This window comes from Macaca nemestrina, chromosome 10 (assembly GCF_043159975.1).
Source record: "Macaca nemestrina isolate mMacNem1 chromosome 10, mMacNem.hap1, whole genome shotgun sequence".
Taxonomy (NCBI): domain Eukaryota; kingdom Metazoa; phylum Chordata; class Mammalia; order Primates; family Cercopithecidae; genus Macaca; species Macaca nemestrina.
Genome location: NC_092134.1, coordinates 45,871,405 through 45,899,327, shown reverse-complemented (window position 1 = coordinate 45,899,327; position 27,923 = coordinate 45,871,405). Strand labels below are relative to the sequence as shown.

At 35.0% G+C, this 27,923-nt stretch overlaps 1 long non-coding RNA gene across 5 annotated transcripts in view; it reads right to left on the bottom strand.

The window, feature by feature from the left end:
* Nucleotides 1–27,923, bottom strand: part of LOC105483778 (uncharacterized) — a 203,235-nt gene that overhangs the window by 147,274 nt on the left and 28,038 nt on the right. For all 5 annotated transcript variants that reach the window (XR_011608532.1, XR_011608533.1, XR_988579.2 and 2 more), the window contains exons 3-6: nucleotides 21,576–21,801; nucleotides 18,259–18,333; nucleotides 3,673–3,781; nucleotides 66–215 (exon numbers count right to left, since the gene is read on the bottom strand). This is a non-coding gene — a long non-coding RNA (uncharacterized lncRNA). The remainder of the gene's footprint in view (nucleotides 1–65; nucleotides 216–3,672; nucleotides 3,782–18,258; nucleotides 18,334–21,575; nucleotides 21,802–27,923) is intronic.

The window sequence follows — 27,923 nt, the reverse complement described above, 5'->3', positions numbered from 1 at the left end:
TTAGGCTTAAGTGAAAATTCCAGGGAGAGGAAGAGGTAGATAACGATAAAGGTGGAAGAGATTACCTGCAGAGGAGAAGTTCCTGAGAAAGTCAGCTGGAGTGGCATCCAAAGGATCACAGAGGAAGGGGTTCATCTTTGGCAGGAGAAACATTGTATTCCTCACTTCTCAGAAGTCAGGAAATGGGTGGTAATTCAAGTATGCTAATATAATTGCTGGGGAATCAGAGAAGTGAATTCAGGAATCAGAGTAAGTTATCTCTGCATTAGCAACATGAAATTATTTAAGTGTAATAAAGTTTAACTGATGAACTATATAGAACATAATTATATCCATTTCTAAGCAAATAGGAAATAGTCTTACTTCCTTTCTTGGCTTTGAGAGAACACAGATATACTACTTATGGGTGCTATCTTCCATGCTCCACTTTGTAAACATTTTAACATTTGAGGAAATATGAGGAAATTGTGTTTTCATCTGCTATCAGAAATAATTAAGTACTGAAACTGATTCAGTGCTGAATCTGCAGCTAAAGAGAAAGATAAAATTGAACCTGTCCTTTGAAGAAATAGTCATGTCTTAACACAGTCTCAAGCATAGCTATTCATGCTACTATAAATTTGTGTCACCCAGTTATAAAGAATTAGCTTTATCCTCACCTTTGATCCCTGAGGGCACTAAAAGATACCTTCTTGCATATGAACTCAAGAGGATTTTATCCTAGTCTAATTTTCTAAAGCTCCTGGCTTCCTGCCCAGATACCCTGAAATGCAGGACAGCTGGGGAAATGACCATGCTCTCATCTCCACAAGAAGCAAATGATGCCCTTTTGCAACCTATAGACTCCCAGGGCACATTCAAATCTGTTCTAGGTATAAGGAGACAAATGGAAACAGAAAGGTTCATGGCAAAAGTTCACAGTATACATACAGAAAAGGTTCCCCAATGCCAGTGTATTAGCCATTGCCATCTTTATCAGGGAGCAGTGAAATGAAAAACTGAGAACAGTACACTAATTAGTTCATGTTTTTGTCAACCTAAATAATTGCCCTTTATTATGCTAAGTATTGTAATTTCTATTTTTGTACTAAAATATATTTCATTGCACACAGTGTGGGTAATAGTAACTTTGTTCCTAACATTTTTGACAAAATTAGAGTTGTCCATCCTATCACTAAATCCAAATATCTGGGTAATACTAATCTTGGCTAAACTAGATGGTCAGTTTTTATTTTATAACAGAGTTGTTAAGAAAGTGTACTCTGAAATTAGATTGTTGGATTTGTATTTTAGCCCTATGAATGGCTTTGTGATCTTAGGCAAGTCACTTAACCAGTCTATTCCTTAATTTCTTCAACTGTAGATAAATTAAATAAATTTCTCATAGGTGTGCAATTATTCCATTCATACATGTATAGTGCCTGGCAAAGAGTGAGCAGGCTCAGCCAGGAGTTGTTTATAATCATCTCAAAGCACTGAAACACTCCTACTATAATGTAAAATTTAATTATAATATTCAATGTTTATACTAACAACAATGAAGATCTGAAAAATCGAATTGTTTATTAAACCAATATTCATTGTGCAACTATTATGTTTAGACACTGTGCTAAAATTTTGAAGTACAAAAGTAAGTAAAAGTAAACCTCAAAGAGTCTACAAACTAAGATTATTTTTAAATTTTTATCAAAGAGGTTCACTTCTGTTTAAGCCGTCATCAGGTTAAACTGTAACTTGTGTTTGGAAGATAGAAGTTGAAGAAGGTGAAAAGTTAGGGACTGGAGGACACCTAGAGGATTGCTAATGACAAGACTGGAAAGAATTATCATAGCAAAGCAGAAATAGAGACATAAATTAAAAGTAACTGATAAGTGAAGAGTTTGTTAATTTCCCCATTTGCAACCCTTTTGCATGGAAGCAAATTATAGAAAAAGCAATATTTCTGCAATTGTTCTTTTAACAGAGTAAATGGTGTCATTCTCACTAGTGTTCACATGATGCCTTGACTTAAAAAAATGGGCAACTGGTGAGGTTCGTACATTCTTTGGTTAAGATTTGGTGCAAATACGATCATGTATTATGCACTTGATCTGCATAGCAGCAATCATCAAAAATTTTAGCCAGTTAATGCAAGTATTTTCTATTTATGAAAAATGAAGTGAGTACTATAGTATGGTTCAATCATTACCTGAAATGTCTCCATCATCCACTGCTCCACACCTAACGATCCATCTTCACTCTCATTTGGTACTAAAGTTGCTATACAAAGGCACCTTTCCACTTTACAAAGTACATAGCTCTTTTTATTGTGCCCAACCACTTTCTTGGGCTTGATTTGGTAAATTGGTACACTGATAAATTTAAAATAAATCTAATACAATTCTGAAAATTCAGGAAAAATGGAAGATTTACTTGTTCTCTCTTTCCAGTTCCTATAAGAACCACAGTGCTTAGTGTCTTCAGTATGCATTAAATAATTCTGGAAGAACAAATAATCCACGCTTTCTATGGCAAGGAATCTACCTGTGTCTACCTGTGCCAAATATACAGGGCCTTAATGCACTTTTGCCCTACCATGAACATCTTGACATTAAATGAGAGGTACTCATATTCAGTTGATCCTGCACTTATTGATTTATGAGTAAGTTTGATCACCTAATTGAGCATGAACTTATTTAATATCTAATGAATGAAGACAGAACCTAAGGCCTAATTAATCATTTAAAGATGTATCTGTGAAATCACATTAGGTAGACAGTAGGTACACATCTTAGGGGCTCATGAGCATGCTGAGAGAGGAATAGAATTAGTTGCAAAAGGTCAAACTTGAAGTTTAGATTGAATTTTTAACAGTAAAAGTGATGAAGACAAATGCCTCAGTCAAACTAATTTACTAGAATATACTATTCCTGCTATGTGGGAATGAAGACATAATTGAGATTTACACTACGCCAAAAGTCTTTATCAGGGAAGGATCCAAAAAGAAAAGGAAAGACTGGATACACTCCCAAAAAGTCCTGGTCTATGATTGAAGTGAGGCAGTTATTGAAACCTATCTGATATTGAAGAATCTATCAAACAAAACATTCTCTCTCTGCTTCCACATGTCTGATACATTTCTTCATCTGTACTTCACTTAGGTCGTTCTGAAAGTATGTATGTTTTTCCTATCAAAGTTTCTTCTTAAATAAATTAATGATTAGATAAATGTATTTAAAAATTCATGCTTGTTAACATTTTTAAAATGTATTTTTTCATATGTGTTACTTGTTTGTATGGAATCGTTGCTAGGGTTGGCTTTATTTCAACTCCATTATAATTTTAAGCAAAATGTAAGCTCAGAGGGATTTTTCTTTTCTGTTTTCTGGTATGCAGTATCTATCTAAAATCACACAATTTAAAAACAAATTAGTTTGTCCAGGGTGTTAAAGTCAGCAGACACTGGGGAAAAAGCTAACCAATGAATATTCTAAAATAACCCCACCCATTCTGCAAGAGGATTAAAGCAAATTGGTCATCAATCTGTTTTTATACTCAATAAGAATGGGTGTCAGTAAATACAACTTTAAATCACAACTACTAATTCTTTAATCTTTGGGATCAATTTATGCAAAGAGGATAAAAAGTTTTCAGAGACACAGTGGGATACTCCAGCCTGTAAGAAAGCATTACCTTTGGATAAAAACCAATTGGTCATCAGCAGAAAACAGAATGCAATCCCAGAGCTAGAGTAGTATTTCAGATCCAATTTCTAGTTATCTCTTGAATATCTTTGCTGTCACTGAAAAATATGTTGGGAAATTCACAACATTGATCCGATGTTTGAAAACATTTTTCAGAATCTCTCTTAACAAAAAAGAATATAAAAAACTCTTTGAAATGCCATAATACTATTCCCCAACTGATATAGTTTTAGATGTTTGTAAACATTATTGCTCACAGACAGGTTTCAATGTGATTCAATGCTACAATGCACAACTGGCTCTTTTTCATAAAAATATTTTTGAACTTTTCATACTAATATAAAATCTATCTTTTAAGATGCGTATAGTTAGAAAAAATGTTCTCAAACCCAATCTCTTCTCTTCTGAACTCCTATTTAGCCTCTGCCACCCATTTCTCACTATCGCCATACAAATCTCTCTCTACTACAACCAAAAGAGCTCTTTTGTTTAAAAACAGATCTGTTTTTCATACACCACACAGAATGTGTTCAATCACCAAAGGTATTTATTGAATGCCAGCTAGGTATCATGTACTGTGTAGGTTTGGGGACACTGGGGATAGATAAATATCAGTAAGGTTTAAAAGCCTAAATAGGCTTGATGATTTTCTATTGACTACTCACTCTTAGTTTGAAACACGCAAATCCAATTCCTAACCCAGCCAACTTCTGCAACTTGATTTCTTTCTTGATTCTACTTCATGCACTCAATTCTCCATTTACACTAAACTTCTACCATTCACTTGAATATTTCAAGCCCTTTTATTCCTCTGGGCTTTTGTCCACAATCTATTCCTCTCTTCCAAAATGAACTACATCCTTCTCAACCTGTCAGGTCATGTACTGCAAGACCAAGACAAATTTATATCCTAGTCAATAAAATATTTCCTGTATCTTCTAGTAAGAGCCATTCACTTCCTTCTCTGAACTCCTAAAGTGCTTCATTCTTTTCTCATTCAGATTATTATTAAAATTATACTGCAGGGTTATATTTTTACAGAAAATTAGGAATGAAAATTTAAAAGAATATTTAAAATCTTAATGTTATAAAAAATAATGTAAAATAAATCTACTGTGGTTCATTCGACAAATATATTAATAGAAAGAAATGTGGTTGTTTTGTCTTTTCACAACAAAGTAGACTAGAGGGGTAGTGGAAAGATAATGGTTTACCTTGTGATAATATTGAAAAACTCATGCACCAAATGTAAAAGTGAGAAATAAAATAGCTTTGTACATTCATATATATAAATATGCATTTTTTCAAACAGTTATTTTTATAGAACATTGAAATTCCTGATACCCAGAGAGGCTAATATTAGCATATCAAAGAGGTAGAGGCTTGTTTTTTCAAATTATACTAGAACATTCAGAAAATGCTGTCACTCTTGTAGGCAAAAGTACTGGGGAAAAAAGTCCATTAAAATAAGTAAAGAGAAAGTTTAAAAGCAGGTATTTTCAAGTACATACATGTTAAAATAAATATATAGAAAGAGTTAATGCAAATGGACCACTAATGTGTTTGATCATATTAATATCTCTGCCTGATGTGAGCAAAGAAAAATTAAAACTTAACAAAATTAAATAATCATATATATTGCAGTATAAAAGGAAGTTTAATGTATCAACTTGGCTATGCTGTAGCCCCCAGTTATTCAACCAAATACTAGCCTAGGTGTTAGTGTGAAGGCATTTTGTATATGAGATTCAAGTCTACAAACAGTTGATCTTCAGTGGATTATTTTAGTTAATCTGTGTGGGCCTGATTCAATCAGTTGAAAGACTTTAAGAACAAAACTGAGGGTTCCCTGAGGAGGAAGAAACTGCCTGCGAGTAGCCCATGCCCCATCATCCCCAGTTTTACCTTCTGCTCATGTCCCAGCATTCCAGTCTGCCCTTCCTAAAGACCAGCCTTAGGGCTTTCAAACTTGTATTGTCACCTCCCAAAATCATGTTAGCTAATTCCTTACAGTATGTATCTCCTACTGGTTCTGTTTCTCTGGTTGATCCCTGACTGATATATGGAGCATAGCATCTTGATATGTCATATTTATAATCTCTTTCAATCAGTACATAGTTATCAAGCAGTTATTTCAGTGTTATTGGCAAGTAATTGAATTCAGCTAATCTCTTGTCAGTTTTTGAGAAATCAATCTGTTCAGTCAAAATAGTTTTGCCTCCTGGATGAGTACTTTACCAAGGCCAAATTTCAACTCTCCATCTGGCCTCCTAACAACTTCTTCTTGTAGTATTTCTACTTTGAGCTGGCACATCTAGGTTCACCACAGAACATGTGATCTCTAACATATATCTCTACTTCTCATCTTCCACATTAAATCCATCACTACTTATCAGTTTCAGAAGCCTATTTACAAAGGACTTAGGAAGCCCATATACAAAGGACTTAGAGGAGATTGTAGGCATAATTGTTGGGAGATGAGAAACTTGGTAGATAGTATGTTACATAGAAGTGAGAAAATAGCAGTATTGTAATTCCGAAAACAGCACACTAGTTCACTTCTTCCTATTTGCACTGCCATCTTCTTAGTTTATGGGATGCTTTAAATTATATCTTTGGTCTTACTTCCTCAGAGAAATCTTCACAGACTCTCCAATCCTCAGGTTCATTATAATGTCTTTCTAATTCATTACAGTGGCTTGCTTAACTCTCTTTGAAAGACCTGCAATTATCCTTTAATCTGCTTGGCAAAACTCATATTAACAGAGTTATGCTTGTGATTACTGTTTAATATCTCTCCTGTTAGTCAACCTTGATGAGTTCCATGTCAGAGCTGTTTGATTTGTCTTTTCTTTCTTTTTTTATTTTAAACTTTTAAAAATCGAAGGATAATGTTCAGAAAGAAGAGTAAATATACTATAAATGTGGGGCATGATGCATTCTCTCATATAGAAGAGCTGTGTAACAATCACCAATATTTTTATTTTAGTTTATTACTAGCACTGAGAAAGTTCTCTTTATTCTCCATTCCTGTTTCTTTTTGTTCTTCCAAGGCCTCACTACCACTCTGAGTTTAACTGCATAGGTTATTTTGTCTCTTTTTGTGCTTTATATAAATAAAATGCTCTGTATTAGTCCATTTTCATGCTGCTGATAAAGACATACCCAAGACTGGGTAATTTATAAAGAAAAATATGTTTAACTGACTCACAGTTCCACGTGGCTGGGGAGGCCTCATGGATCACGGTGGAAGCCAAAAGCATATCTTACATGGTGGCAGGCAAGACAGAATGATAACCAAGCAAAAGCGGAAATCTCTTATAAAACCATCAGATCTCATGAGATTTATTCACTACCATGAGAATAATGTGGGGGAAACCAGCCCCATGACTCAGTTATCTCTCACCAGGACCCTCCCACAACATGTAGGAATTATGGTAGTTACAATTCAAGATGAGATTTGGGTGAGGCCACAGCCAAACCATATCATGCTCTAAAGTTGTTTCACCTTTTAACATGTATTTATAAGATTCATCCACACTGCTGCATGTAATTGTTAACTTGTTTGTTTTCATTACAGAATAATATTCCACTGTATAAATAAAAAATAATTTATGCATCCATTCTACCAATGATAGACCTTTGGGTTATTTCCAGGGTTGGTTGTTATCAATAACATTGCTATAAACTTTATTACATGTCTATTCATGGGCATATGTCTGGATTTATTTTGGAAATATACCTAGGGTTAGAAATACTAGTCTATAGGGTGCATATATTTAGTCATAGGCAATATTGTCCCAAACAAGTTTTAAAAGTGGTTGTACTAATTTGAATTCTCACCAAACAGTTTCACTTTCTCCAAATGAGATTTCTTTACAAACATTTGAGATTTTCAGTCTTTTTCACTGTAGCTATTCTGATGGATATGTAGTAGAATATGATTATTGCTTTAATTTGAATTCCTTGATGATTAACATACTTAAACACCTTTTTGTACATTTATAGATATTTATATATTCTTTTTATCAAATATTTATTCACATTTTGCCTGTTTTCAGTTGATTTGTGTATGTTTTGATTGCATAAGATTTTAAAAAATACATATATTTTTTGATATATATTGAAATGTGTACTATTTTTCCGTGCTATAGGATCTCTTTGCACTCTAGGAATTATGTTTTTGATGACCAGAAAACTTCTCTTAATATAGTTAAATATATTAATCTATTCTTATATAGCCAGTATTTTTGTGACTCCTTTAAGAAATCTTTGCCTACTCCAAGATTAAAAGATTATTTTATCTTTACTTCAAAAAGTTTTTTCCATTTACTTTTATAAATAGACTTGAAATTCATCTGTAATTGATTTTGCTTATTCAAGTTAGATGCTGTCTTTTTAATCACAGATGTATTTAAAGCACCCAGCAATAGATATTGAATTAATATATCTTAAATAACTGAATAAAGAGGCGAATGAAAATGTACGTTTGAGTTAGCTCCGAGAAAAAACAAAAGGTATGTAGGATAACGTGTATATAGTATACATTATAGATGGGATGTTCAAAATTCTCTTTCCAATCACATTATCCCTTCTCTAATACAAATATTAAATGTTCATATTCTAGCTTCCATTGCAGCTGGAGAGGGGCATGTGACACTTTTTAAGTCAATGAAATATAAGAAGTCCACCGGTGGCATCCCTTTATTTTCTTCTTCCACCGGCCTGTAACAGGCACATGGATATGATGCCTGAGGGTACAGTAGCCATATTATTACCATGAGGCTACAAAAATGAGGACAAAAAGCAATAAGAACAGTATCTGAGAAAAAAAATCTAAGCAAAAATATGACAATAATCCTGGTCCCAATGATAACTGAACATCTACCCTAATCAATCCCTAAACTTTTTCTTATATATTACAAATAAATCCCATTTATGTCATTTGGTGACGCATGCGTGGGATTTTCTTATTTGCAACCAAAGGCATTCCTAAATGGAGCAGTCTAAGGAACCCATATACATTTCTTGTTTGACAATGTCATAATGTTTTAAAGGTGCATTTCCTCATCCACCATGAATGAAAGATAGTAGAAGAAATGTCCTTTCTCTCAGCTTATGCTGTGCTCTTGTGAGTCAGAAAGTCCTGACCTGAACATAAATATTGGCTCTGCAGTCTCTCTTTTGATAAATTTACTTAACATCCACTGGTTATTAATTTGCTTTCTGTCAAAGAATAATACAATATAGAAAAAACATCTTCCTTGAGAATTGTTTTGGAGAAAGGGTTATGATAATTTATGAAAGATACCTGACATAAGGCAAGTATTTGATATGTGTTAGGTATTTCTCCTCATTTTCAGTTATAAGTACCTTTACAGTATGAACTTGAGAAAAGCATCAAGTAAATAACAGATGAAAACCAAGACTATTTTTGTCTTGGATAAGCTGTCATATTAATAAAGATATGCACTAGTAAAACATACTTTACCTCATAGACAAAAAAAGGGACAAGAATGTTTTCTGTTATTTATGATGTTAAATATTGTTCTTGGTAACCACAAACTTGAGTTATTACTTTGTGGCAATAATTTTATAAATTATCATGTCCTAAGAAAGTTTATGATGCTTTCAAATACATACAAGTTATTTTCAGAGAGTTGCATGTCTGATATTACCAGGAAATGTTTTCCATATTAACAGGAAAACAACTCTAATTGTTTGATGGGAAGATGACTTATTTGCCCAAATATCTATAATCTTATGGGAAATGTTTTTTTAAGAATACTTTAATATTGTTTCTGAAGAAGGGAACAAGCATAACTTTGAGATTTATAATCTCCTATCTGTAATTTGTGTATGTGCCAATGCATTAACAAAAGCAAATTTATCTTTTTCAGGAAAAAAATTGAGTCATAACTTAAATAGATTTATACTAATAGGGTACTCCATTGATTCAAATATTTGATTTGTTTTTCAGACAAGACAGACAAGTTAAGCAACAAAGAAAAATAGGGGTGATTTTCTAAAAAGACAAAAATGCACTTGAAATTGATAAAGCACCAATTTTAGATGGCATACAAAGCATTAAGAAGATTAAGGGAAAAGAGCAAAGAAATCAGCAAACCTTTACTCGACCTTTTAAAAATTTCATTAGGCTTAGAAATGTTCCCAAGGAAAGAAAAATAACAGATCCTTCTGCCTGTTGTTGTTGTTTGAGAATAAATCAAGAAATTATATCCTAACCAGTTGAAGTTGTGCATTTCAGAAAATTGGTGAGCTGTAAGGGAGAAAATCCCGACAAAGCTTATTACTACACAGCCCAGTTATTTCAATATTGAAATAAGAAAGTCATACCAAATTTTAGTAGTTTTTAGAGAATATTATAGCAATCATATGCAAGGGACTTCAGAAGCTGTTTAAAAAGTATTATTAGTTTCCTACAGAAAATTCTGTCAGAAACTTTGAAAACTGAAAATAAAGCCAAAACTTTATAGTAGCCTATCAAGTGGTGCAATAGATATATATAATTCCTTAAAGCAAGCTGAGGTACCTGTAGAAATAACAGGGAATAAAAATAATATTTCACATTTAGTACTTGCTCCTGTTGAGGCACAGCTGGGTAATTACTCAGGTGAAACATGGAATAAAATGTCTTCTTTCTTTCTTTCTTTCTTTCTTTCTTTCTTTCTTTCTTTCTTTCTTTCTTTCTTTCTTTCTTTCTTTCTCTTTCTTTCTTTCTTTCTTTCTTTTTCTTTCTTTCTTTCTTTCTTTTTTCCTTCTCTTCTCTTCTCTTCCTTTCTTTTCTTTTCTTTTCTTTTCTTTTCTTTTCTTTTCTTTTCTTTTCTTTTCTTTTCTTTTCTTTTCTTTTCTTTTCTTTTCTTTTCTTTTCTTTTCTTTTCTTGATGGAGCCTTGCTCTGTCACCAGGCTGGAGTGCAGTGATGTGATCTCAGCTCACTGAAACCTCTGCCTCCTAGGTTCAAGAGATTCTCCTGCCTCAGCCTCCCGAGTAGCTGGAACTATAGGCGTGTGCCACCACACCCAGCTAATATTTTGTATTTTTAGTAGAGATGGGGTTTCACCATGTTGGCTGGCATGGTCTTGATCTCTTGACCTCATGATCCACCTAGCTCAATACAATGCAATTTCTATAAAAATCTTAATATGAGGTCAGCTTATAGACAACAAACACACATCACACAAATTAACTGCGTAATGTCTTGGGACATGTCAAAACTTCCTGAAACTGTAAAAAGATGAGATCAAGCAATAAGTAGTTATCTTCAAGGAGAATCACAACACTAGGAGATGCACATGTAAAAACAATTGCAATTATAAATAAGTACAAATAAGATATGTAAAAAATAAGTATACTTTATTTGGTTACATAAATAATTTAAAATCCAAATTCTTCTATGTGTTCCATTATTCCAACGCTGTTCCCCAGCTTCCTTGGCTGATAATAAGAGAAACATCGGTTATTATAAGGCTTCCCTTTTCCTAGTGTTTTATTAATATAAATCCAAGAGACATCTGTGTGCCACTGCATCACATTTCTGTATAAACCTTCTCAGCCAGTTTGTCAACCTCATTACTTAGGAACCAGGACCATTAGATGTACCCGTTGACCTCATGAGATGCTGCCGGGGATGGAAGCAAAATCTCTACAGGAAACTGAGTGCATTCTTCCTAGATTTAGCCTGGACACCCACAAGTCTAGTTGCCTGCAGAAGCACTGGCTCCTCGGTGGCTCAAGCCTGTAATCCCAGCACTTTGGGAGGCCGAGACGGGCGGATCACGAGGTCAGGAGATCGAGACCATCCTGGCTAACATGGTGAAACCCCGTCTCTACTAAAAAATACAAAAAAAAACTAGCCGGGCGAGGTGGCGGGCACCTGTAGTCCCAGCTACTCGGGAGGCTGAGGCAGGAGAATGGCGTAAACCCGGGAGGCGGAGCTTGCAGTGAGCTGAGATTTGGCCACTGCACTCCAGCCTGGGCGACAGAGCGAGACTCTGTCTCAAAAAAAAAAAAAAAAAAAAACCAGAAATAATTTTCCTTTGTCAGATGAGTAGATTGCAAAAATTTTCTCCCATTCTCTAGATTGCCTGTTCACTCTGATGGTAGTTTCTTTTGCTGTGCAGAAGCTTTTAGTTTAATTAGATCCCATTTGTCAATTTTGGCTTTTGCTGCCATTGCTTTTGGTGTTTTAGACATGAAGTCTTTGCCCATGCCTATGTCCTGAATGGTACTACCTAGGTTTTCCTCTAGGGTTTTTATGGTATTAGGTCTAACATTTAAGTCTCTAATCCATCTTGAATTAATTTTCGTATAAGGAGTAAGGAAAGGATCCAGTTTCAGCTTTCTACTTATGGCTAGCCAATTTTCCCAGCACCATTTATTCAATAGGGAATCCTTTCCCCATTTCTTGTTTCTCTCAGGTTTGTCAAAGATTAGATGGCTGTAGATGTGTGGTATTATTTCTGAGGACTCTGTTCTGTTCCATTGGTCTATATCTCTGTTTTGGTACCAGTACCATGCTGTTTTGGTTACTGTAGCCTTGTAGTATAGTTTGAAGTCAGGTAGCGTGATGCCTCCAGCTTTGTTCTTTTGACTTAGGATTGTCTTGGAGATGCGGGCTCTTTTTTGGTTCCATATGAACTTTAAAGCAGTTTTTTCCAATTCTGTGAGGAAACTCATTGGTAGCTTGATGGGGATGGCATTGAATCTATAAATAACCTTGGGCAGTATGGCCATTTTCACGATATTGATTCTTCCTATCCATGAGCATGGTATGTTCTTCCATTTGTTTGTGTCCTCTTTTATTTCACTGAGCAGTGGTTTGTAGTTCTCCTTGAAGAGGTCCTTTACATCCCTTGTAAGTTGGATTCCTAGGTATTTTATTCTCTTTGAAGCAATTGTGAATGGAAGTTCATTCATGATTTGGCTCTCTGTTTGTCTGTTACTGGTGTGTAAGAATGCTTGTGATTTTTGCACATTAATTTTGTATCCTGAGACTTTGCTGAAGTTGCTTATCAGCTTAAGGAGAAAAATGCTCATCATCACTGGCCATCAGAGAAATGCAAATCAAAACCACAATGAGATACCATCTCACACCAGTTAGAATGGCGATCATTAAAAAGTCAGGAAACAACAGGTGCTGGAGAGGATGTGGAGAAATAGGAACACTTTTACACTGTTGGTGGGATTGTAAACTAGTTCAACCATTATGGAAAACAGTATGGCGATTCCTCAAGGATCTAGAACTAGATGTACCATATGACCCAGCCATCCCATTACTGGGTATATACCCAAAGGATTATAAATCATGCTGCTATAAAGACACATGCACACATATGTTTATTGCGGCACTATTCACAATAGCAAAGACTTGGAATCAACCCAAATGTCCATCAGTGACAGACTGGATTAAGAAAATGTGGCACATATACACCATGGAATACTATGCAGCCATCAAAAAGGATGAGTTTGTGTCCTTTGTAGGGACATGGATGCAGCTGGAAACCATCATTCTTAGCAAACTATCACAAGAACAGAAAACCAAACACCGCATGTTCTCACTCATAGGTGGGAACTGAACAATGAGATCACTTGGACTCGGGAAGGGGAACATCACACACTGGGGCCTATCATGGGGAGGGGGGAGGGGGAAAGGGGGAGGGATTGCATTGGGAGTTATACCTGATGTAAATGACGAGTTGATGGGTGCTGATGAGTTGATGGGTGCAGCACACCAACATGGCACAAGTATACATATGTAACAAACCTGCACGTTATGCACATGTACCCTAGAACTTAAAGTATAATAATAATAATAAATAAATAAATAAAAGAGAGAGAAAAAAAGAAAGGAATGCAATGATTTCTTAAATTTGAAAATGGAATAGAGATAGCAACAATTTTATAAATATGGATATGAGCTGGAAATAGAATGATATAAATAAAATATAAAAATTTTACATAAGCCTTCCAGAGGCTATATTAGCCAAACATTGTCTCCATGTAAGTTATTAGTTCTCTAAAAATAATTATAGTATAAATTGATTATTTTTAAAATTTTAATTCATGTAATAGAGCTTACTCTATGCTTAAGTGTTATACAAATTTTCACAATAATCTATGATATAAGGGCTTTTATTATTGCTTGTTCCTTCCTCAAACATTCATGGTAGTCACTAGAGATGTCCACAAATATTCTGATATTTCTCTCTCTAAGCACATGGTAAGCTGGAAACAAACAAGTTACCTGTTTGGCCACAGAAATATGTGAAGAAGTGGTATCTGTCATTTCCATGAAAAAAACTGAAATATTTCTGTGTGATTCTCAACATCCCCTTCCCAATGCCTTGATGATTGTAGAAACACTTATCAAGATGGCATTTTCATGAACCTAAGTATCAGAGTAACCAACAGTAAAGCCCACACGCGAAACAGCTAGAGTAAATTTGGAAATAAAAGTGTGTTGAGTGACTGAAAAAAAAAAAAAAAAAAAGAAATAATTTTCCTTCAAAAACAGTGAGCATTTAGATTGACCTGAGGGATTAAATAACCTGGACAACGAACTCCCATGACACAAGTTTACCTATATAACAAATCCTGCACTTGTACCCCTGAACTGAATACAAGAAGAATAATACAATTTTTTTAAATTCAAAAAACCCACAAAAACAATGAGCAGAGCCTCTAAGATGGTACAGCTTTTCAAAAGCTTAAGAGGAGAAAAAAAGACTGCCTTCATTCTCTTTTTGATTTTGACTGTGAAAACTCTTTGACAAACAAAAATACAAACTCCACAGTTTTACCTTTGGATTGGCAGAGGAAAAAAGTAAGAGAGAAAAACAAAAGTCCAAGAATTAAGCTTCTAGTATTTCCCTGGTAGCTTCTCACTAGCCCAGCTGACCTAAAGTTTATAGATTAATTGGTTCTATGCAAGATATAGAAGATATCAACAAATAATAATTCAAGTGAAGGAGAGAACATTGGAGACCTATGTATAAATAAGGAGATCTAGAAGCCATTCTCATCAGTGGGTAAATTAGAAAAATACAACTTCACCTGTAGAGGGAGATGTTGGAGATGTCCTGACTGTTTCATTTTGGCTATGCATTGAGAGAAAAGAGGAAAGAAAGGAAAGGAAAGGAAAGGAAAGGAAAGGAAAGGAAAGGAGAGGAAAGGAGAGGAGAGGAGAGGAGAGGAGAGGAGAGGAGAGGAGAGGAGAGGAGAGGAGAGGAGAGGGGAGGGGAGGGGAGGGGAGGGGAGGGGAGGGGAGGGGAGAGGAGAGGAGAGGAGAGGAGAGGAGAGGAGAGGAGAGGAGAGGAAGGAAGGAGAGGGAAGGAGGGAGGGAGGAAGGAAGGAAGGAAGGAGAAAGAAAAAGAAAGAAAGAAAGAAAGAAAGAAAGAAAGAAAGAAAGAAAGAAAGAAAGAAAGAAAGAAAGAAAGAAAGAAGGAAGGAAGGAAGGAAGGAAGGAAGGAGAGAAAGAAAGAAAGAAAGAAAGAAAGAAAGAAAGAAAGAAAGAAAGAAAGAAAGAAAGAAAGAAAGAAAGAAAGAAAGACGGAAGGAGAAAGAAAGGAAGAAGGAAGGAAGTCTCTTCTAAGACTATCTAACCACAAACCATAGTTGCAGCATGTGACCATAAATCCAAGCATGTAATTTACTTTTAAAAAGCTCCAGTGAGGTAGTACATCATGGGGACTGAACGGAACTGAGAAATATTCTCTTCGAAAAAAGCATGTTAAACCCAAATTATTCCTACATATAATGTTCCAAGAAATATTAGCTTATAATGACAAATTTTCCAAAAATATTAAGATGACAAATGATCCAGAATGATCTAAAATAGAAAATAGGTGTGGAATCAAACTCAAGGACACTGGAGATAGCAAAACTATCAAATAAATAATGCAAAGGTAAGCATGCTAAAAATGTTTAAATTACAAAAAGAGAATAGACTGTAAGATTAATTAACAACAACATTGCCATAGTTGACAAGAAAGATTGAAGAAATAAGTAAATAATTCTCATATAATTAAAAAAATACATAGTGATTTTAATTAGAAACTCAATAGATGATTTAAATAGATATAGATGAAGAGAGAACATTAGAAAATGGATATAGATCTGTCTGAAGAAATTACCCCTAATAAAGCACAGAAAAATAAAGACATGGAAAAACAAGAAGATTAAGACACATAAAGAACAAAAAGACCTAACATATACCAAAATTGAGTTTAATATGAAATAATAGGAGAATGTGGAGGGAAGGATTAATAAAGAGGTAATGTTTGAGTGAGCACGTTCCAAAATTCATGAAAGATAGCAATACTTAAGCAGAGAAGCTAAAGAGTTCTCAAGAAGGATAAATGAAAAGAAGTTGAGATAAATGCATTGTAATGAATACATGTAATTCTAAAACCAAGAGAAGATGGTCAAAATAGTTAGAAAGAAAAGATAGCTTTTTTGAAAGGAAAAACTTTAAAACTATGACTTCACAACAGAGCAATAGAAACTGGAAGACAATAGAATTATTTGTTTTCAAGGTGCCAGGAGGAAAAACTGTCATATTTGTATATACTCAATGTAAGTATCTCAAGAATGAAAATACAATAAAGATACTAACTCACTCTCACTGAAGAAATTCCTTAAAAACAAAATTCAAGATAAAAAATATGACAGATAATTGCTTAAAATGTATAAAAATGTTAGGAAAATATTTGGGCAAATTAAAGCAAACACCAAGTTAATAAAATATAAGCAATGTCTAATTTGTAGGGCTAAAGAAAAACAATAAGAATGTTGTGCAACAATTAAGACACTGAAATTAAGATTCTAAGGTTCTTGCATTTTTCATGAGGTGGATAAAGATATGTGATTAGGGCCGGGGCCGCGGTGGCTCACGCCTGTAATCCCAGCACTTTGGGAGGCCGAGGCAGGGGGATCATGAAGTCAGGAGATCGAGACCATCCTGGCTAACACGGTGAACCCCGTCTCTACTAAAAATCCAAAAAGTAGCCGAGCTTGGTGACGGGTGCCTGTAGTCCCAGCTACTCAGGAGGCTGAGAAAGGAGAATGGTGTGAACCCGGGAGGCCGAACTTGCCGTGAGCCGAGATCCCACCACTGCACTCCAACCTGGGCAACAGAGCGAGACTCTGTCTCAAAAACAAAAACCAAAAACCAAAAAAGATATATGATTAACTTTAGTCTTTTGAAAGTTAGGCAAGCATATAACCACAAAATGAATATAAATAGTTTCTATAACTTTCAATCTTCTTGGAGACAAAATAGAACGAGGTAATAAAACAAAACAAACAACACAAAACTCAATTCAAATAAAGCAAGAAAATAAGAAAACAAAAGCATAGAAAAAGCCTAATAGAGGCATTGAAATAAGGTAGCAGAAATAAACCCAAATATACCAACATATTCATATCAATATATTTATACACAATAAATATAAATACATTATTTAGTTAAAAGACCAAAATAATCTGGACTTGTTTATGCAAGACATATATAAAGTATAAGATAACAAAATAGTTGAAAGCAAAAGGATTGAAAAGATGTGGCAAGAAAATGCTCACCAAAAAACTCACGTAACTATACTATAAGACAGAATATAAATTAAGGTAAAAAGCAATATTGGACACAAACATATAACCATACATGCACAGTTTCTACGTAATGTCTAGGAGGTAAATTCAACTGGATGATATAACAATTCTAAACTTATTTTTATCTAGCTGAAAACTATGCAAAACCAAAAGTATGAGGAGAATCAGACACATGTACTATCATAGTAGGTAATTTGAACACGCTTTTTAAATTACTAAATGAACTAAACAGAAAAATCAGGAACTGTAATGAAGATCTGAAAAAAATAATTACATCAGATAAGGTAACAAGCCTCAAAATCTCATTGACTCCTAATTGGTGAACCACTCTTCTCCAAGTAGTGATTCAAGGGTGCAGCCTTCCTTCTTGTTACTCTCTCTATATATTTATGTGTTTGTTTACATATATATCATTATATACACACGTACAAACATATATACACACAACATCACCTGTAGTAAAAATTGTAATAAAAAGCAAAGAAATAACTTCAAAATTCAGAGTAAGGGAATCATTGGAGGAAGGGAGGGTAAGAGTTTACAGAAAGGCACACTGGGAGCTACAATAGTTTTTTTCATGTATTTTATGTTCTCTTTATAAGCTTTACTTTGGGCATACAGTGTGATTTTTACTATCATCCTTTAAATCAAAGATATAACTTATATAAATCCTTATTTTTTATATATTTTGAAATAATTTTAAATAACAAAAAACACACACAATACCTCAAGAGAGCATTCTACCACATCCTTTTTCAAGTCCATTTTTTGAGTCCACACAAGAAAAGAAATAAAACAAAGTGTTTTCAATCCTTTATTTCACCTACTTCTCCCAAGAAGTGGAGTGCAGATTAACTTTTTGTTCCGTGGTGAGTTTCTCAGACATAAATTATTTCTCCCCTCAATATGCAAAGGAGAATCTATCTGTCTGTGAGGATTGTATTTACCTGTGATCTTCAAGAGCTGGGTATTTTAATCTGATTTACGGCAACTTTCTTCCTTTCAAAATAGCACCATCCAATCTAGAAGTCAGAATGGGAGGTTGATAATTAGCCATATTTGGCATGAAGGTACCTACATAATGATTGCATTTTAACAGGAAGTGTGGGCTGATTCTCAACCTCAATCTTTCTCATCCATAAAATCACTAAGTTCTTTGAGATTTCTAGTCTGTAGCAATGGAAATGTAGCCCCTCTACTCAGCATTCACCAGGTGACAGGGGAATATTGTAATATAAGTCACTCTCCTCACCGAGGCCTGGGATGTATCACGGTTTTCAAGTAGCTTTATTTGTCCCTTCCTGACCCTGGCTGCCTGAGGAGAGAAAGCTTTGGGTATAGACTGACCTGACTCTTGGAGGACTAGTGAAGCTTGTCTTTTTAACCTCTTTCTATCTTCCTGAGTGCAAGCAGGCCATATTTCCCATTACTAATTCTGTGTTCTCCTCATGAGTAAAATATACAATGATAAGTCCATCTTTCCCCAAAGAACAAATAAAAAAAATAAGGGCTTAAGGACTGCCTTAAAGTATTTGCAGCTCTTTTGGAAATGTTCCTCCTCTGAGGCTGAGAAGCGTTCTCCTCAACTTTCAGGATGACTCCTAGATTCTGCATCAAGTCAGCAGTCAGTTACAAATTTAGTGGGTGTGCGTACTTGGCAGTATATCCGCATCCCCGCACCTTTTTAGCCCACTCTCAGGAAAGGCAGGAAAGGCTGCTCAAACCTGACTTCCAAAAAGCCTCCAGAGTGGCAACTGCTATAAAAAGTTTCAAAATCCCCAAATTGGCAGGGTCTAGTCTGGTGACACAGAAATCACCATCTGTGCCTGGCTTTCCTCCTGCATGGAGAAAGGGACTCTCTTTCTCCTCCTCCTTTTTCTTTACCCTATCTTCTGAGGGATAAGTTCAGACAGGGTGGGCTTGGTGACTAGCATGCTACTCACTTTTGTTCCTGCTCCCACGTGTTGAAAATGAACCTGAACCATGCCTCCGGAATCTAAAACCCCTGAGATGAGGGTTCTCTGGGTTGTGGGATCTAATTTAGTTTTAAATGAAGACCTTTTTCCCCAGCCTTCTGGCGGTGTTCTCTGGTTTTCACTGCTCCGCAAACCCTAGACTCAGATAGCCCACCACAATTACCGAAGTTGTTTGCTTGATACACAATATTTCCTGGTCTGTTCCAGCTGCTATAACAAACTACCATGAACTGAGTGGCTTATAAACAAGGATATTTATTTCTCACAGTTCTGGAGTCTGGGAAGTGCAAGATCAAGGTTCCAGGGGATTCAGTGTCCGTGTAAGGGCCAGTCCCCTGGTTCCTAGATGGCACCTTCTCCTTACATTCTCACATGGTAAAAGTACAAAGGAGCTTTCTGGAGCATCTTTTATTAAGACACTAATTCCTCATGACCTTATACTAGGGCAAAGCCGTCACGACCTAATCACCCCCCAAAGGCCTCACCTCCTAATACCATCACGTTGAGGGTTAGGATTTCAACATAAGAATTTGGTGAGAAAAGAAACATTCAGTCCATTAGTCCATTGTACACAAATTCTTTTTTTTTTTTTTTTTTTTTTTTTTATTTTATTTTAGACAGAGTCTGACTCTGTCACCAAGGCTGGGGTGCAGTGGTACAATCTCAGCTCACTGCAACCTCTGCCTCCCAGGCTCAAGCAATTCTCCAGCCTCAGCCTCCCAAGCAGCTGGGCTTACAGGCATGTGCCACCACGCCCGGCTAATTTTTGTATTTTTAGTAGAGACGGGGTTTTGCCATGTTGGCCAGGCTGATCTCAAACTCCTGACCTCAATTAATCTGCCCGCCTCGAGCTCCCAAAGTGTTGGGATTACAAGTGTGAGCCACCATGCCCAGCTAACATTATATTAAAGACTGCCTCTTTAGCACTCATTTCTTAGTGTTCGTCAATTTTTGGTTTCCAGTGTCTGTTATTGGTGTAGCATATTAGTAATGAATCCTGGCTAAGATTCCAATGCTTTTTCCCTGCTGTGGCATTTTCTTCTGACTTGAAACCATTCATTTCTAGCAAGACACAGCTTGTGCAGAGGTGAAACAGCCTATATAACTGCTTAACAGTACATCCAGGCTTGGGGCATGAGCATGATTATACCCCCAGAGTTTCGGCAATATTGTTCACCACATTTTTGTCCCTCTCCAGGGACAGAGATCATTTTTTGAACGTTCGAGGCTTCTATCTTCTTCTTTGGTTTTCCTTTCTGTGTTATGTTTGAGATTCACAGAGAAATTAATCTTCCCAGAAGCCTTTTTAAGTTTACTATTTAGTTGTTTAATTTCCCTGACTCTCCTGTTACCTATGCTTTACCTGCTCAGGGTTTTTTAAAACTACCTAAAATATACCTTTGGAGTTAATCTCATGATAGTTCACTTTTATTTGCCAAATCAGTAGTAACTTTGGAAGTTCCACATACAACCTGCAAACTAATTTTCCAAAAGGTTCACAGATGGCTTAAAATTGAGGTTAGCTTCAAATTCAAGGATTGTAATCAGCACATAGTGCACATAGATACACTACACAGCCGTTCTTAGCAATTCTAGAAATGATACCACATTTAGCAGGTTTAAATCTTACTTCCTAGAAACCTGGTATAAAATAAATGTCACATTTATTTTATAGAACCAGAAATTACCAGCACACCATGATCATTAGTCTATAGGCAAAGTATTTATTCCTGTAATGTTGTAGGAAACTGTTGACCATATTATTAAGTGTGAAATGTGACTCTGACTTCAATAAATTTAAGACACAGTTGATACTTAAAAAATAATTTCAAATTTCAAACTATTACCTATTACATGAATTTGTGAAAGACTACAGACATTCTGCAGCATAGACTATCTTCTCTGGTTATATAAATAAAACAGAACTTGCATGACCTTATATACTTGCTCGACTTTTTTTGTGTTTAGTTACATATCTTTATCAATTCATTTATTTATACATTTAAAGGGTATGTGTGTGGGTATGTGTGTGTATGCCAGATAGAAATATACAGAGATAAACTGTCTGAATGTGTATAGTTCTTTATAGCCATAGCAGAGGAATATAATACTTAAAAGTTTGGAAAAGTGATCACCACTAGCTAAAATCACATTTCAAACTATATTTAAATTAACACTACTTAAATAAGTTTCCACGATACTTCATCCACAGGGTGGGTGAAAATTTAATTTCAAATAATATGCATATCCCCTCTTTTTCTTTGGGTTAGGCAATTGGAACAGTTTACCTGAGGCTCAGAGAAAAGGTGGAAGGGCTTTTAGTCTTTAACGCATCATGGTTGCACACCATCCACATAGTTAAAACCCATATCCATCTTTCAGTAGTCAGTGGCTTTGTCTGTTCTGTGCAAGACTGGTGCAGGATAATCTTTTCAAAGGCTGTAACTTTATTTTCTTGTATGCATCCTCATTTAATGAACCATAGCATGGAGCCCTTGACTGCTCCTCTGAGTGCTGTGGGAGATAAGAGTGGTAGATGTTGGCACAAGTATACAATATTCAAGGTAACTTACAGTTTCCATGCCTTTCTATTATAAAACAATTTCTCTTCAATTTTGTTGCCCTAAAACAAAAGCAAAACAGTACTCTTACACTATCTCTCCTCCGTAGACACTGAATAATCAGAGATGTCTCCTTACATGAGATTAGCCTTTTTAAGAAAGCACTTTTTAAAAATCTAGCACTTTCTTCTTTTGTGTCTCTGTAAATGCATTAATTAATCCATTCAAAATGCATTAATTAATGAATTCCACAATAGCTATCAGATACTGTTCTAGGAACTGAAAATACTATAGTAATCAAAACAAAGTATCTCATGGAATGCACATTTTATCAGAAAGAACTTAGGCATTAAGTAAATGAATAAATAAACATCAAATATGTCAGGTAATATAAGTGCTATGAAAATGAGTAAAGTGAGTTAGGGTGTTTTGTTGTTGGAGTGAGTAGTGGAAGCTCTTTCTATTAAGTCAAGAGATCAGGGAAAGTGCTTGCTATAAGGTATTAATATTTGGGCAGAGAGCTGATGATGGGAAGAGTCAAGCCATATGACTATTTCTGGGAGGATATTTCCAGCAAAGGGAAGAGTATTTGTAAAGACCCTGAGATAAGCGTGTGATTAACTGATTCAAGAAAGAGCCAGGGACAGTTTGGCTGGGATTTACTTATAAATGCAGGGTGGGAAAAGCTCAAAGCAGGACATAATGATACACCTGTGACCTTATGCATTAGATTCTCTTCATAAAAGTGAGTTTTAAGTTGGCTATAGGTGCTCATTGGCAGGTCTGGCTTCCAGAGTTAGCTGGCTATCTCTTCAAGGGAAAGAAAGAAGTGTAGCTGACAGTTTTCTCTCCATATCTTGCAAATCAATTGCCAATGATTATGGGTTGTAATAGGAATTTTTTTTACAAGAACAATACAGTTGGATACAATATAAGAACTGCCGTTTAATCAAATCCATTTTGTAATGCAACTTATTCTAGTTCTTCTTCAAGTTTTTATTAAAATGTAATATAACTTTCACTTAACATTATACAATATTTATTTTTTCTTTTTTTTTTCCTCCATGTTTCCCAGCTCCTCTCCAACCTGAATCCCAACCTCAGGTAACCTATAGCTTAGTGTAAATCTTTACATACGTTTCTCCATATTACACAAATACAAACATACATATAAAAATGTATTACATTTCTGTTTTATGTCATTTATTTGTAGAAAGATAGCATTAAAAGGCATCTAATTTTTTTGGTAACAACTTTTCTTCATTGACATTGCACCGTGGAAATCCATCCAGGTCTTTTTAATAGCTGCATTATAGTTATGTCAGTTTCCATATTTGTGGCACTTCCAGTGATGAAAAAAACATAATACGCATATTCTATACTAGCACCTTCACTCCTTTTGTATATGTATTACAGTAATACAAAGGATATGCTTAGTTTTTATCTTGGAAGATATTGTTAGCTTATCTTTCAAGTGGACCATAGTAATTTATGTCCTTGCTAGTACTGGATTTTAACATGTGTTTGTTTGTGCCAACGAGACAAGTAAAAATTGATATATCATTGTTGCATTAATTTTTATTTTGTTTTTGTATGTTTGGTTATTTGAACTTTGCTCCTTTATATATTGCCTCTTTATCTCTTCTGAGCATTTTTGTGCTTGGAGTGTAATTCTTTCTTATCAGTTTGAAATAGCTTTTTGTATATTTTGGCCTATTAATTTTTAGGTGATTGCACTGTATGGCAAATATTTCACCGTTTACCACTTGCTAATGATATCTTTTGCTATGAAAATATGTATAATTTTATTCAGTTCTATTTATATCTTTTATTTTATAGATTCTGATTTAAATTTTTTAAAATGTTACTGTGTTAGTTGTTACAAGAATAATTAAGTATTCATTGCAAAATACATGAAACTACAGAAACATATTATGAAGGAAATAATAATTACAAACCATGATACCAGCCCCCCAGAAAGTTAACATTTTAATGCATAATGTCCCAAAGTATGTAAAGATAAATGTATACATATAAGCATTTCACATGTATATCTGTTTTTGAACAAAAATGAAATTAGACTTCATGTTTTGTAAGTGTGCATTTTATTCTTTTAATGTGTTATAATCACAATTCCTTATCCATGCCATTAAATATTTACCAACGCAATCCGTCAACATGTTATTTGACTTTAGGAATAATATATGATCCATTAAAAACCACAAAATTCATGTGCATGAAGAAGGTTTCTGTTATTGTGGCATTTTTAAGATGTGTAACTATTATTCCTTTAGCAAAAAATGTTGTGCTTGTTCCTATTTATTTTCTTAGGATGAAACCCTAAAAGGATAATTATCATATTTAAGGTTAAGGGTAATTTTAATGATTTTGAAAGATTTTGATACCTAATGAAAAACTGACCTTCAGAAAGGCTACAGTGGTGTATACTGAAGTAGCAATAAATGGCATACCCTTGGGTCCACATACTCATTAATACTGACTTAAAACAATGTTATTCTATTAATCTAGTGATGAACAAAAGTCAGGTGAAACTTGCAGTTAAGCATACGGAATTGTTCATATTTTATTAAAAAGATTATGCTAACAAAGAAAAAGAACACAAATAATATACTAGTGATGTCATCGGTGCTGTTGTGGTTGATTTTGTTAATGTGGAGACTAAGAAAGGCTCAAGAAAAAAAATGAAACCTGTTAAATATCTCACCATCATACATTTTACTGTTGTTTTTCTTATCTGAATGAAGACAGAAAAGTCAAATACCTTTCAATTATTTAAAGAAAAACACAAGAAGGTTAAAAATAAAACACATAAATTCCAAATCACTTGGCTAGAATATAATTTTTTAAATGTTGATAACCGTAGCAAAAGTCATAAAAGAAAAAAAAAGAGAATTATGACCAGGAAGCAAATAAAAACTATAAATAAGTAAGGACAACATGAATTCAGTAAGTATCAATGTGAAAATTTCCTTCTTTAAAACATTCTCATTATGTGTAAAAAGTGTCCAGCTATATTTCCTTTTCTTTCTAAAAAGTATACTGAGGCAATGTATTTCTTACAGTCTCTTGCTCTTGCTCTCTTTGGTTAACAGAACTTCCCTCAATGCCTGAGTTTTAAAAGACCTTGGTAAATTATGTGCCATAGACCTGTGACTCTTTAACACTCATTCTCACAGTTTTATCTTTCTTGGGGAGGTGGGAAAAAATATGAATACAACAAAATGTAACTGTTAACTATTTTTCCCAAGAAAACTTTGCCAAAATATGTATATACTTTTCTCAGAAATATAAATTTCATATAATTACAGTAAAATGGAGCATGCAGTGATTACAAAGTTCCAATGAAAAAATTTGGTTCAAAAATTTGATCGACTTACTTTTACTGCTCATACTGAAGGACATGGAAATACTACCATGAAACCTGTTTTAATTCGGTAATAGAGTTGTAATGAAATGCTTTTCGGGACAGGTTTTAAAATATTTTGAACATTACTTCCCTTTGAGGAGGTGATTCATTTGGTGGTAAAACCCTCTCTCTACTGCTCCATAAAATGTGGAGGAACCAATTAGCAGAGTTTTGAAAGAGTCCCTTGCATAAGAAGACAGCAGAAACCAAAATGATAATATATGAAAATTATGAAATAGTGTTTTAAGAAGAAAACAGTAATAGAAAAGTGTTTTTATTTTATCTCTAGGTATATTTTATCCTAAAATTTCTGCCCCAGAAATTAGGCCCAACCTAAAGAAGAAATCTACTCTTGACTTTGGCATACACCTAAACTACTCGGTGAGAAGGATATGGCAAAAGAAGTTCACACATTCAGGACCTCATCAGACTTTATGCAACTGAGTTGTTCAGCTCATATTCCTCAGATTTGTTGGAGCTAAAGAGCACTCCAAAATGAAGTGAAGAGGGAGAAAAATAATGGAGTGAAGAGAATCTAAGAATTTATCGTTTCTTTTACCTGTCCATTCTCTGCTTGTCCCAGGAAACAAAGGGGTTGTCCCTCCTGACGGATAGTGTGAGCTGTAGAGAGGTTGTCATAAATGTCTAAGAAATAAAGGATCCTTGGAATTTGGCATTTCCAATTATTTTTGTCTCACATTTCCTGGGATGCGAGAGATATTGCAGAGTGGGATAAGGGTGCGGATAACAGCTTGAAATTTGTTCCTTCCACCCTTGGTTCTGTTACAGAAAATTCTGAAGTTGATCAGCATTTAGGGATCATCTAGGTGGAATGCAGAAGCAAATCAAATAGACTGAGAGTAGGAGACAACGTTCCTACATTTGTGATAGAAAATAAAACCTGGCATGGGGAAGGTTATGGGCCATCTACAATGGAAGATTCTCAGTTGACTTGGTAATCAAAAAGATAACTACCTAAAGCAATAGAGAAAGCCCTCTACGTTTCAACTTGGAAATGATAAAGAATTCTAATCCAGAAAGAGGATAAAATTCAATAGTTTAGATATGGGTTAGATGTGGGAGAGTGAGAGAATAGAACTGAGACAAACAAACAAAAAATGCCCCGACTCCCTGAAATCTTCCTCTGTTTGTAGGAATAGCTAACAAAAAGAAGCCTAAAGACAATAAAAGTTAAAATTCTATGCTTACACACATCTTACGTTTTCACTTTCAACCACGAGTAACTGTTTAATATGTGTGACTTAATCTTTCTGTTTTTACAGATAAGGACGTGTAATTTCTGAAACAGGGCAGGGACCTTGAAACTGTGAGTTGAACAAATGCATAAACTAGTTGAACAAAGTTAAAATTAGTGCTGTGAGGCTCAGTCTCAAAAAAATTATTTTCTATGTGTTAAAGTCACCTTCTAAATACATAATTAAACATAATTAATTCCAATATGAAACTCTCATTGATAAAAGAATAGGAAAAATCTTTGTGGAACTTTATTTTCAAGGTTGAATGTATGATTTTCCAGGAATAGTTATGTGTCTGTATAAAACTGTTTTAATATTTATTTATTCCAAGATGAATTCCAACCTAATAAAACTAAAATGCAGTTAAACATGAAACTCGATATTAAAGCATGATTTGTTTTTCAAAAGAAACATGTACATTTTGAGCTCCCAACCAAAAATTGGTAGCATGCCAACAATTAGAAAAATTGTATTTTTTTCTTTTCATTTTTTCTTGGAATCAACCCAAATGTCCATCAGTGACAGATTGGATTAAGAAAATGTGGCACATATACACCATGGAATACTATGCAGCCATAAAAAAGGATGAGTTTGAGTCCTTTGTAGGGACTTGGATGCAGCTGGAATCCATCATTCTTAGCAAACTATCACAAGAACAGAAAACCAAACACCGCATGTTCTCACTCATAGGTGGGAACTGAACAATGAGATCACTCGGACTCAGGTAGGGGAACATCACACACCGGGGCCTATCATGGGGAGGGGGGTGGGGGGAGGGATTGCATTGGGAGTTATACCTGATGTAAATGACGAGTTGATGGGTGCAGCACAGCAACATGGCACAAGTATACATATGTAACAAACCTGCACGTTATGCACATGTACCCTACAACTTAAAGTATAATAATAATAAATAAATTTTAAAAAAATAATAAAAAAAAAATAAACAAAATAAGGATACATATACAGAACATGCAGGTCTGTTACATAGGTATACATGTACCCTGGTGGTGTGCTGCACCTATTGACCCATCCTCTAAGGTCCCTTCCCTCACTCCCAACCCAGCAACAGGCCCTGGTGTGTGTTCCCCTCTCTGTGTCCCTGTGTTGTCAATGTTCATTGACCACTTACGAATGAGAACATGTGGTGTTTGGTTTTCTGTTCCTGTGTTAGTTTGCTGAGGATGATGGCTTTGAGCTTCATCCATGTCCCTGCAAAAGACATGATCTCATTCCTTTTCATGGCTGCATAGTATTCCAAGGTGCATGTGGAACACATTTTCTTTATCCGGTCTACCATTAATGGGTATTTGGGTTGGTTCCATGTTTTTGCTATTGTAAATAATGCTGCAATCCTGTAAATAGGATACATGTGCATGGGTCTTTATAGTA